This window comes from Elgaria multicarinata, chromosome 10 (genome assembly GCF_023053635.1).
Source record: "Elgaria multicarinata webbii isolate HBS135686 ecotype San Diego chromosome 10, rElgMul1.1.pri, whole genome shotgun sequence".
NCBI classification, from domain to species: Eukaryota; Metazoa; Chordata; class Lepidosauria; order Squamata; family Anguidae; genus Elgaria; species Elgaria multicarinata.
In genome coordinates, this window is record NC_086180.1 from 1,215,268 (window position 1) to 1,227,872 (window position 12,605).

Genomic DNA, 12,605 nt, shown 5'->3' on the forward strand with positions numbered 1-12,605 from the left:
TCACACAAACTCATCCAGCATTCCACTCTGGCCGGGTTGGGTCAGTTAGACCCGCCCCCGCCCCCGGACACAGAGGGCCCTGGTGCGACCCTTTGCGCTTCCGAAGGTCTGGCCAGCACTGGACTCAGGAAGACAATTAGCATTTAAATGGGATTGTTTTGTCAAACGCGGAGTGGCGCGCGGGGGGGCGGCTTCTGCAGCCTCCAATCCGTGCAGGAAGTGCGGATGGTCTCCCCAGTAAACCCCCCCTCCGCGCGCGCGACCCCCACCCCAAAACAAGAGTCGCTGGGGTTAGGAGGGGGGGTGGAGACTCCCTCTTTCTGTCCCACAGAAATCCCCGACTGTCAGCCAATCCCCAGTCTCACATTGAAATCCCCCCCTTGGGCGGGGGAGGGGGAGGGGAGAATTCACCTGCCCGCCTCTCCTCGCCGTCTTCGCCTCCTTTTCTATCCAAACTCATAATTAATCGCTCAAGGCAAAAGTAATGAATGTTAATTGGCCATCTGTACAAAGACTAATTAAAATCTACCATGCTGGGGATTAAAACATACCTATAGCAAGTGACTGCCTTGAGAATGAGCGAGAGGCGAGGCGGGCGGAGCGAAACAGCTGAAAGGCGCCTGCAGGACGCAGCCGCGCGGGCTTAGGTGTGAGCGCGGGCGGGGAGCGGCCCTTGCGCGCTGGGGATCGGAGCGAGCCGGGCGCCGCGCCTTGGGAGGGGGGAGGGAAAGGGGGGGTCTCTCTCCTCTGAAATGGTGCGAGAACATTCGGGCGGTTTCCACGGCCTCCACGACAGCTTTGGACGCGGCTTTCACGGCTTGTCTTTTTCACCACAGCCCGAGCAAAGCAGCGGATCGGGACCCCTGGTCCGCTTCCTCGGTGCTGCGGCGGCTCCGGGATGCTCTCTGCTCCCGACGGTGGGCTCCAGGGAGTTGGCCGTCGAGGCCTCTGCTCTCGCAGCCCGGTGCTTCAGCATCGCCTGAGCCCTTTCTGATGCAAGGTCACAAAGAAAGAGTCGTCCTGAACTGACTCTGGCTGACCTAACTTCGTTTCCAAAGTAGCATCACCTTCTTGATGCGCGATGATGAAATTTCACCGCGAGGATGAGAAACTTTGCCACAGCGCCGACGGTCGGGAAGTCTTTCCCTTCCGGGGTTCCAGCAAATGCCCTTTTCAGTCTCCCGCGGGACTTTGCATTATGAGGGTCTCCCTGATCAGCGCCATCCTGCTTTTCTGTTTGAAACTAAGCAAAGTGGCTGAGATAAATCCTTACGTAGAAATACGTCAAAACAAAATAAAACAATTATACTGACACTGTAATAGTAAAAAACGGCAGTACCAAAACAACGAATAAGCAATTTAAATTTAAAAGAGAGCTTTGGCTACTGGGTGGTAGAGAAATGCAATAAATAAAATAAAATATAAAATAAAATTCAAGATTTGTATTCGTGAGGATGCGCAAGATATTAACGGAATAAATAAAATAATGAATAGACATGCTTAGGACTTCGCTGCTGCTCCTGTACACTGTTCTTTGGTCAAATGAAGAAACACCTGAATTTCTCTCAGCGGAGAGTAACAGATCTATAGCTTGGAAGGTGTGTGTGTGGGGGGGGGGAATGAAGTGCACGCCACAGGGTTCCACCTCCACACCCCCTGCAAAAGCGGCGGTCTGGTTTCATGCTTTTCTTCTAACCTGTGGGGTAAAAGAATTGGGACATGCACCTATGCAAATTCTGTTTCTGAAAGTTTGGGGGAGGATTATGGCCAAATGGATAAAATGTACTACTACAAACTGGGAATAACACGCTTCCAATAATTACCAATTTAACAGGAAGAGGATGCGCCTTCAGCTTGGAGAGGAACCCTCTCTGGGTGAGCGGTGGACCTAAACGTCTCAGCATCGCAATCTTTACAAACGCCGCGGGCTTTTCTTCCGTTCTTATCTGCCCCCCCCCCCGCAAAGGTTACACTATTTAAACGCATTAACATGTATGGATAAGGAAGTGTAAGAAACAGAGTTTTGTGTCACCTTAAAGACGAACCAATTTATTCTGGCGCGAGCTTTCGGGACAGTGACCACTTCATCAGATGCATCACGTGATAACCTCCAATCGGCAGATTTGTGGGAGGGGGGAGGGGGAGGGGGAGATGTAAACTGTGTCGTCAGAGGTAACTGAAATGCAGGAAGAACACAACAAACGTGCTAGTCTTCAAGGTGCCACAAGACGCTCCCCCCCTGCAAGCCCACCCCTCTGGAAACTAGGACGGGGCGCCGCCCCGATCCACCAAAGGGCTCGTTGTGGGTGGGAAAAGGTTCCTAGGCACGCACACACGTGTCCCTTACCGGCAGAAAGGCAGGGGTGAGACGGTCGCACCCAGGAAAGACACGCAGCGCTCCCGTCTCCTCACAGCACCAATCACCTGGGGACCGAGGCAGGCAGACGCCGCTCCCCGCCTGCCTGCCTGCCTCCTCTCCACCCACCCACCGCTGCCACAGGTCCAGGGAGAAACGCCTGTGTGGACCAGCAGGCGGTGCCCCCCCCCGCACCCTCCGCCCTTTAGCCCAAAGGTTCTGACTGGATCGGAACAGCTCCCACTGAGCAGCAGCAAACGTTCCTTTGGCCCGGACGCCACTGCGGGCCAGAGCAGCCCCCCCCCCCAGCCAGGGGCCCTCTAGATGTCTTGGATTGCAGTTCCCAGCATCCTCAGCCAGCAGGGCTAGGCAACGCCGGGAATGATGGGAATTGCAGTCGAAGACGTTTGGAGGGCACCTGTTCGGGAGAGGCTGGGCTGGAATTTTGAAACGCATCTTGACTGAGCTGCACTTTGTAGCACTTTGGGCTCAAGCAAACGTTTTACACCCCCTAGAATCCTACAACCGTAGCATCGTAGAGCTGGAAGGGGCCTCTAAGGCCCTCGAGCCCAACATGCCCCTTCGAGCATCGCTGACAGACGGCTGTCCAGCTGCCTCTGGAAGGCCTCTCGTCGGGGGGGGGGAGCGCCCACCCCTCCCTGGGGCACTGGCTCCAGTGGCGTCCTGCTCCAACACCCAGGGAGTTTCCCCTGAGGCTCCCTGGGCCCGGCGCCCGTGATTCCTCCCCCCACCCCCCCATCCAGCCCCAGGGCGGCGGGCAGTGAGCGGCGCCCTCGGCCGGGCTCCTGCTCGGACGGGAGGGCCGAGAGCTCCTGGCCCGCCCCGCGGCCCCCTCCGGCCCCGGGCTGGCGATCGCCCGGCCGCGCTTCCTTCTCGCCCGCGTGGGCTGGGCCCCAAGAGAAGCGGGGCCCCCGACCCCCGCCGGCCCAGGCCTGGAGGGCGGCGTCCCCGGGCCCCGCCGCCGCCGCCGCGCTTGGGCGTCCGAGCAGAGGCCTCCGCGCCGCCGGCCGAGGGGCGGGGGCAGGGGCGGGGGCCGGCTCGCGGGCGGGCGGGCCTCCCCAGGCCGCCTGCGGCTGGGGCCGAGCAAAGGGCGGCCGGGGGGGGGGGCTGAGCGAGGCCCGGGCCCGGGCCCGTTCGCCCGCAAAGGCCGAGGCAGCCAGGAGCTCCGCTGCCCCGCCCGGGCCCTGAGCGCTGGGAGGCGCCTGCGGAGAGACGGGCCCGCCGCGGCAGCAGCCAGAGGCGGGAGCGCGGCGCCCGGAGCGCCACCACGACGAGCCCCGCCCCGGGGAGGCCGGGGAGCCGAGGCTGGGGCGCGCAGCGCGGCGTCCGGGAGGAGCCATCCCTGGGAAATGATCTGAAAAGGGACCCTGCAGAGCTGGGAAAAGGGCAGAAAAGGGCACCTCAAGGAGGGAAGGTTACGCAACTGGGATTGTCCAGCTTGGGAAAAAGGAGGCTGAGGGGAGACCTGAGAGAGGGGGACAACATGACGCCGGGTGTGGAGAAGGTGGGCAGGGAGACGTTTTTCTCCTTCTCGCAAAATACTAGAACCTGGTGGGGTCATAGCCCATGAAGCTGATGGGTGGGAGATCCAGGACAAGCAAAAGGAAGGACCTCTTCACACAGCATGTAGTTAAAGTATGGAACTCACTACCACAAGATGTAGTTATTTAAAGCCACCAATTTGGGTGGATTTAAAAGGGGGTTAGACACATTTATTTATTTATTTATTTATTTATTACATTTTTATACTGCCCAATAGCCGAAGCTCTCCGGGCGGTTCACAAAATACAAAACAAGGATCAGTTCTTGATTTTCAAACAGAACGCAAGGCAGAAAGTTCCTTGATTCTTAACAACAAAGATCACTCAGCTCACAGTTTGGCCGCACAGCTCTGGTTTGGCGCGTCAGGAGCGCTTCTTTTAAGCCCTTCGGATATTCCAGCTGAGAACTGCAAATGCTTCCTTCCGCCTTGGGCCCATGCTGCCAGTCCACATGGAGAACAGGGCTGTGCAGTTCATGCGCTTGGCTTCTTTGCTCTTTGGCTGAGGGCGAAGCTGGTGAGAAAAGATGAGGAGAATGGAGGTAGAAATGCCACCCCAAGGAACCAGGGGGGCGTTAGAGGGCCAGCCCCAACAAATGTTGTCTCTGTCTTCAAAAGGTGGTGATGATGGGACCTGTCAGCCTGATGTAAACACCAGGCAAAATTCTGGAAGGAAGTGTTAAGTGGTCAGTTTGTAAGCAGTTTGTAAACAATAATGCTTTGCTTTCTCAGAGTCGCCATAGGTTTATCAAGAATCAGTCTTGCCAAACTAACAAACCGTATCTCCTTCTCTCTCTGTTTTAATTGAGTGACTGCTACATAGATAGATCATGATAACCCCAGGGACATAGTACATCCTGACTTCAGAAAAGCATATGGCAAGGTCTGCCATCATAGCCTTGTGTTCAGCTCTGAGGACCACATTTTAAGAAGGACTCTGACAAATGGGAGCATGTCCAGAGCAGGGCAGCCCAAGCAGGGAAGGATCTGAAAACTACGTTCTATGAGAAATGGTTGGAAGAGCTGGGAATGCAAAGCCTGGAGATGAGAAGACATGATAGCAGTTGTCCAGTACCTGAAAGGCTCTCACACAGAAGATGGAGCAGGCTTATTCTCTGTTACTCCAGAGGGCAGGGCTAGGACACATGGCTGGAAGTTGTAGGGAAACAGATTTTGGCTAAACATTAAGCGAAAAGCTGTTTGAGAATGGAAGAGATGGTCTCAGGAGGCGGCGGACTCGCTTTCCCTTCGGTGGGGGTATTTAATCAGAGGCTGTGTGGCCATCTGTCAGGGATGCTGTAATTGCATCCTGCATGGCAGAGCCTGCATTGAGCTGGGGATTGAACTAGATGATCTCTAAGGTGCCTTCTTACTCAATGATTCTGTGATAAGTGCTCTACCCCTGGACCCTCTCGCCACTGGGAGAAATGAGGCGAACTTAACAATCTCGTTCTCTCCTCAACTCCTCTCTGTGTCAGCGTTTTGAGAGCACTGGGGACTTGCAGCGCCTTTTAAAGATCTGTTTACTTACAGATAGTTAAGGAAGTGTCAAGTGGAAGCAAACAAGCACTCCATCAGCAGGCAGCACAACCTCTGATCATGCACCAGGTTACCAAAGTAACAGTTGCACCCCAATGGCACCAGCTGCAGCTAGACTCTGAGCACTTGAACTCTGATCACATCCTACAAGTGGATTGTCCCTTCAGGAAAACATCTCTTCCTCCTCTCCCACAGGAAGTAATCAGTTTAAACAAAAGATGGCCATGCTCCCTTGACACACCAGGGAGGACTATCACACTTTGATCCCTTTGTGGTGCACAGAGAGCTGCCTGTGTGGGAAAGTGCTGCCGCCTAGCAATGTATTGCAGACTTGAGTCCACTTGTGACATATCCATTTGTGGGGGTCTGGGTGAGTTCCACCATTTCTCCTTTGCCCCCACTCTCCACATGCCTTCTGCAGCCATGTTGACATACACAAGATATGTGTAGAGCCGAAACAGGGAAGGGTTAGACAACAAAGAAAGTATCAAACCTTAAGAAAACTGCATGAGAACATTTATTCCCCCCCCCAAAAAAGCATCTTAGCCACCCCCACCCCCACCACCCCCAGCAGGCAGGGTTCAAAGGGTGCAATGTGTATAACTGAGCAGGTGAGCCCTGGGTTCCCTGCCTCTGGCTGGGGCCTGTGCCATCACGCACGCACGCTGGACCTTTAAAGGAGGGGCGAGAGGAAGTTGCTCTGTATGGTGCATCACAGGGGTTGGGCAGAAGGAGAACCCTCGTCCTCTTGTCTCTTGTAAGTGGTGCTTCCACAAAGAGTGTGGAGTTTGTTTCCACACCACCAGCAAGGACCCGGCTGCTTGACCAGGGAGGGAACGTGGGAGGGTGCCCCCCCCCCGGCAATTAACTCCAGAGTTTGGTAATGTGGGTTCTTATTAACAAGTGGAGAGTGGAAAGTCCAAGTGAGGGCCACGTGCTTTCTTATGTCCACGCAGCTTGGTCAAGTCACTGACCCTTCCCTGATCTAGTCCTTCTGAGTCTCCAGACCTGTAATTATATTTCTCTCATTTATTTATTGCCCTGTTGTTGGTTACACAGTGATGAGCCGGCATCAAGAAGGTGGAGGCAGGCAAGGGTGTGGGAAGTATCAGGCAGGCAGTCGGGTTCCTCCCTGGAAGGTTTGACTTTGGACCACAGCAAGAGGACCAGACGAATCCTCTGTCAAGGGGAGTCCCCTTGGGCGACTGCTGAGCCCCCAGATTCCCCATCACTTTAGTCCGCCCGTCCCTCAGGGCCACCATTCCATTATCCACAACATTTCTTATAGACCCGATAAGTACCACAATGGACTCACATGCTTTCTGTGAAAGGAATAACCATACAAAGCATTTCAGGGCACTTCAGTACTGTTCAGTTAATTCTAGTGCACTTCAGATGAACTACGTGTTTGCATGATGTCAGTGGTTATGGAGGAGATGTAGTTATTACTAGGACAACCTTCATGACTGCTGTACAAGCAGTTAGCACGGAGGAGAAGGCAAGCAAGATCCCTTTAACTAGAGGGAGCACCCAGATTTCCATCTTTGGATCCAGTTGTAAAGGAGGAAGAATGCCTACATCTGCGCCTGTCCTTCCCTGCTAGCTATTCCTGCTGCAGAGAGGGGGGGAGGGTTCTCTGTTGTGGCACCCAGGCTGCAGAACTCCCTTCCCCATGAGAGCTGTGTGGCTAGCCAATGGCTATCCTGTCTGGGAATGATGGGAGTTGAAGTCCAATACATCTGGAGGGCACAGATGATTCCGATCTGTTTAAAGTCTCCAAGATTACTTACAATTAAAACTTAAAACAATTTAAAAGCTTATTTTAAAAGCTTCTTTGTAAACCAGCCAAAGAGCTTCAGCTACGGGTCAATATGTAAATGTAATAAATAATATAATAATATTTTTAAAAAACAAACAAAGCAAAGCAAAACCTTAAAACGATGTGAAAACTTTTAAAACGATTTAAAACTTCAAAAACAATTTAATTTAAAAAACAAACAAATTTAAAGTAGATTTGACTTCTCCTTGCTATGTGCTTCTGTGTTTTCCCTGTTTTTGCATTCATGATTGCGAATTCCTCCCCATCAATTGTGTGATATAAGCAGCTGTAGGTATTCAAGATATGAATCTGACCGGACGGGGTGTGTGTGTGTTCAGCCTGTTCTGGATGGGGCTGCACTCCCCCTGAAGGAGCAGGTTCATAGCTTGGGGGTTCTCCTAGAATCCTTTCTGTCACTTGAGGCTCAGGTGGCCTCGGTGGCACGGAGTGCTACCAACTCCGGTTGGTGGCCCAGCTACGCCCCTATCTGGACAGGGATAACCTGGCTTCAGTTGTCCATGCTCTGGTAACCTCCAAATTAGATTACTGCAATGCACTCTACATAGGACTGCCTTTGAAGACAGTTCGGAAGCTGTAGCTCGTGCAAAATGCAGCGGCCAGATTGATTTCAGGAACCAGAAGGTTCGACCATATAACACCTGCTCTGGTCCGCTTGCATTGGATGCCTATACGTTTCCGAGCCCAATTCAAGGTGCTGGTTTTATCCTATAAAGCCCTACATGGCTTGGGACCACAATACCTGATGGAACGCCTCTCCTGACGTGAACCTACCCATACACTGTGCACAATATCTAAGGTCCTCCTCCAAGTGCCTACTCTGAGGGAAGCTCGGAGGATGGCAACAAGGGAGAGGGCCTTTTCGGTGGTGGCCCCCCGACTGTGGAATGATCTCCCCGATTAGGCTCGCCTGGTGCCACCGTTGTTATCTTTCAGGCGCCAGGTCAAGACTTTCCTCTCCTCCCAGGCATTTAACGGCATTGAACAATGCTAAGTTTGTTTTTTAATGGACCCCAGAACTGTTGTTTTAAATGGATGCTGCTGTTTTTTTACTGTTGTTTTTATGTCTCTGATGGTTTTTTAATTTTGTATACTTTTAATGTTTACTGTTTTTAGCTTTTGTGAACCTCCCAGAAAGCTTCGGCTGTGGGGCGGTATATAAATGTAATAAATAAATAAATAAATAAATAAATAAATAAATAAATAAAATAAAATGCAAAAGGGTTGTGTGGAAATATTCCCATAAATGAATGTTCTTCAGAGCTGCATCCCAGCCCTGGCGGGTGTGCAGCTGCACCTTCCCCACCACCAGCCTTCGCCCTCCCTGGGCCTCACGTCTCTTGGGCTGCTCGTGTTTCTCAAGGGGAGGGGTCTTCCTCCTCTCCCACTCCGCTGCCCCAAGCACCATCCAGGCCCACTGCTGGGGCTGCAGAAATCTGGAGCAAGCCTTTCCCATCACATTTGGTACCAGCTCAGACTTGCCCTGCCCCATGGGGGGATTGAGGGGGAGGGAAAGACCTCAGTTTAGTGCCATTTGTTCTCCTGCCCTACAGGAATATGGCACAAAGGAGGAGGGCTGGGGAGCATGGCCTTACGATGGCTTAATTAATAACAGAACATTTTTGATTGTAGCCTCTATTAACCTCCATTGAGCCTCTTAAATAATCACTCATTAAAAGGCACTTGGAACCCTGGGGAACAGGACAGTTTACCAGCCATTGGTTTTGCTCCTTGGCATTAAAGGCGGTTAATCAGTTATCTGTCCTCGCTTTACTGACCAGCCGCACAGTAAATATTTGACATGCCCCAAACTCCCAGGATCAGGCGGATGTCTCTGCCCCCTTTCTTCTGCATGCCTTCGTCTCGTCTCCCTCTTTCACTTGTGGGGTGGTGCTGGGGGCTAATTTACATAGTGCAGTTTCCAGATGGAGGATGAATCTCACGAGTAATTCCTGTGGCCAAATATGTGTGCAAATGCATTGTGTGTGTGTGTTGTATGCACATGGAGGCTGTGGGGGCAAGTGTGAGGTGATGGTGTTATAGAACAGAAACACTAATGAGAAAAGGGATTTTAAAAGGAGGAAAGGAGGACATGACAGTGGTTTGTTTGTACAATTCCATATGGCATGGAGACTGTAGATGCAGATAATTCTCTCTCTGTGTGTGTGTGTTAGAATTTGAGGTCAATTACTATGAGCAAAAGTAATGAAATTGCCATTTTCAGATGGTGAAATACCAAGAGCAGAGATATGTTGGCACCAGCTCTGTGTGCTTAAATATAGAAGTGCCCCAATTATATAGAAGGTGGGGAGTCCAATTTTAAAAGGAAACAGGGGATTGGGCAGTTGAGGGGGTACAGAACTCCCTGCCCAGACCCTTTTGTTCCGGCAACCCTGGAGGAGAGACAAGGGTTTGGGTGGAGGGGCGGCAGGGCGTGGGTTTGCATAAGCCCACAGGAGACAGGGAGGGCAGGCGGGCGTCCAGCTCCCCTGGCCTGCATGCCCCTTTTGATCTTATTTTATTTATTAATTTATTTCATTTCATTTCATTTCTATACTGCTCAATAGCCGAAGCTCTCTGGGAGGTTCACAAAAATTAAAACCATGAAGAGCATAATAAAACAACCAACAATTTAAAAAAACAAATACAAGATACAATATAAAAAGCACGACCAGGATAAAACCGCACAGCAAAAATTGATATAGGTTAAAATATGAGATTAAAACAGCAGAGTTTAAATTTAAATTAAATTAGGTGTTATAATACCGAGAAAATAAAAAGGTCTTCAGCTGGCGACGAAAGGAAAACAATGTAGGTGCCAAGCGAACCTCTCTGGGGAGCTCGTTCCACAGCTGGGGTGCCACAGCAGAGAAAGCCCTTAAAATTGGATCCCTGCCCCTTCTTTCTATGGGAGTCTTCTGTATTTGAACACGTGTTCAAATACATAAATTTTTAATGTTTTCATGATGGTGATGGTTTTATTGCTAGTTTTAATGTTTCTATTGTTGCTGTTTTAATCATTTTGATTTGTTGCACACCACCTTGGCAGTATTTACAGAAAGGTGGTATAAAAATACTTAAAAATAAAAATATATACAAATGAATGAATAACAGTTTGGCAGCCACAGGACAAAAAGCAATGGAAGGTCATCTTCTCCTACTCAGTGAGTTCTGGGGGCAGCTGGTCGGCCACCGTTTGGCATGGAATACCAGACCTGAATGAAGTTCTGTCTGAAACAATTGCAGGGTTATTGTATTCTTGCACTGGTTACTGGTGTGTTTCCTAGCACAATTCAGAGTGCTGGTTTTGACCTTTAAAGCTCTAAATGGTTTGGGACCAAGTTACTTGAAGGACCGCCTTCACCCCTATCAGCCTACACCCCACCCTTTAAGATCAGAAAGAGAGGACCTTCTCATTTGTAGATCACAAGCTGAATATGAGCCAACAGTGCAATATGGCTGCAAGAAAGGCAAATGCTATTTTGGGCTGCATTAATAGAAGTATAGCTTCCAAATCACGTGAGGTCCTGGTTCCTCTCTATTCAGCCCTGGTTAGGCCTCATCTAGAGTATTGCGTCCAGTTCTGGGCTCCACAATTCAAGAAGGATGCAGACAAGCTGGAGCATGTTCAGAGGAGGGCAACCAGGATGATCAGGGGTCTGGAAACAAAGCCCTATGAAGAGAGACTGAAAGAACTGGGCATGTTTAGCCTGGAGAAGAGAAGATGGAGGGGAGACATGAGAGCACTCTTCAAATACTTAAGGGGTTGTCACACAGAGGACAACCCCTTAAGTTGTCCTCTGGGAGGACAACGTCCTCCCAGAGTGCAGGACACGGAATAACGGGCTCAAGTTAAAGGAAGCCAGATTCCAGCTGGACATCAGGAAAAACTTCCTAACTGTTAGAGCAGTACGACAATGGAACCAGTTTCCTAGGGAGGTTGTGGGCTCTCCCGCACTGGAGTCATTCAAGAGGCAGCTGGACAACCCTCTGTCAGGGATGCTTTAGGGTGGATCCCTGCATTGAGCAGGGGGTTGGACTCGATGGCCTTGTAGGCCCCTTCCAACTCTGCTATTCTATGATTCTATGATTTGCCCACCTGTGAGACCAATTAGGTGGGTGACTACCCATGAGAGGGCCTTCTCTGCACATGTCTGGAACAAGCTGTCATCAGAGGTCCGCCATGTTCCACCATTGCGGGCTTTTAAGAGGGTTTTAAAAACATATTATTTTACAGAGGCCTTCTCTTGATATGACTGTTGTTGTTGCTGCTATCAATGGCTGCTAGACTGGATGGCTAAGTGCAGCCTCCAGTATCAGAGGCAGTAAGCCTGCATACCCTAATTGTTGGGGAACCATGCCCCGGTTGTGGGTTTCCTGCCACCAGCTGTTTGGCCACTGTGTGAACAGAGTCCTGCACTAAATGGACCCTTGGTCTGATCCAGCCTCAGGGCTCTTCTCATGTTCTTATGATGTTGCCATTGCTGTTGCTGCTGGTTTGATTGCTGGTTTTTATTGTTGTTTTCATTGCTATTTTATTGTGTTTATGTTTTTATTGCTTTTAAGATTTTAATGTTTTTATGTATTTTATTGGTGTAAGGCAGCCTGGAAGAGCTTGTACTCTGAAAGGAGGCCAAGAAATATTTCAAATAAATAAATAAATAAGAACTTGTTATTTGATGAAGAAATCAATCAAACTCAGCTTATCATCCCAAATTCAGCAAAACTGCTAATGATTATTGGAGTGCGTAGTTAATTTATGCAATTTGCTCTCCCAGGGACGGCTGGGGGCTTGGTACTGGGATTGAGAGGCATGGGTGGTGGCAGTGGGGGGGGGAGTACGAAGGCCCCCCTCATACCATGCTGGATATCCTTCCAGACTTGTTCAGTCATGGGATGCATCTACAGGTGACCTTCCTCCATCTTTGCCTCAGTGCTTTAGTACTACTCAGCCTGGGTCCAGCTCCAGCTGAGAGCCCCCTCCCTCCTGCTACCAACTGCCTCTGCAGAGGCCACCAGTGAGGGAGGAAGCAGCAGCCAGGCACCTCTCCACCGTGCCTGGGTCCAGCTCCAGCTGAGAGCCCCCTCCCTCCTGCTACCAACTGTAACTGCAGAGGCCACCAGAGAGGGAGGAAGCAGCAGCCAGGCACTTCTCCACCGTGCCTGGGTCCAGCTCCAGCTGAGAGCCCCCTCCCTCCTGCTACCAACTGTAACTGCAGAGGCCACCAGAGAGGGAGGAAGCAGCAGCCAGGCACCTCTCCACCGTGCCTGGGTCCAGCTCCAGCTGAGAGCCCCCTCCCTCCTGCTACCAA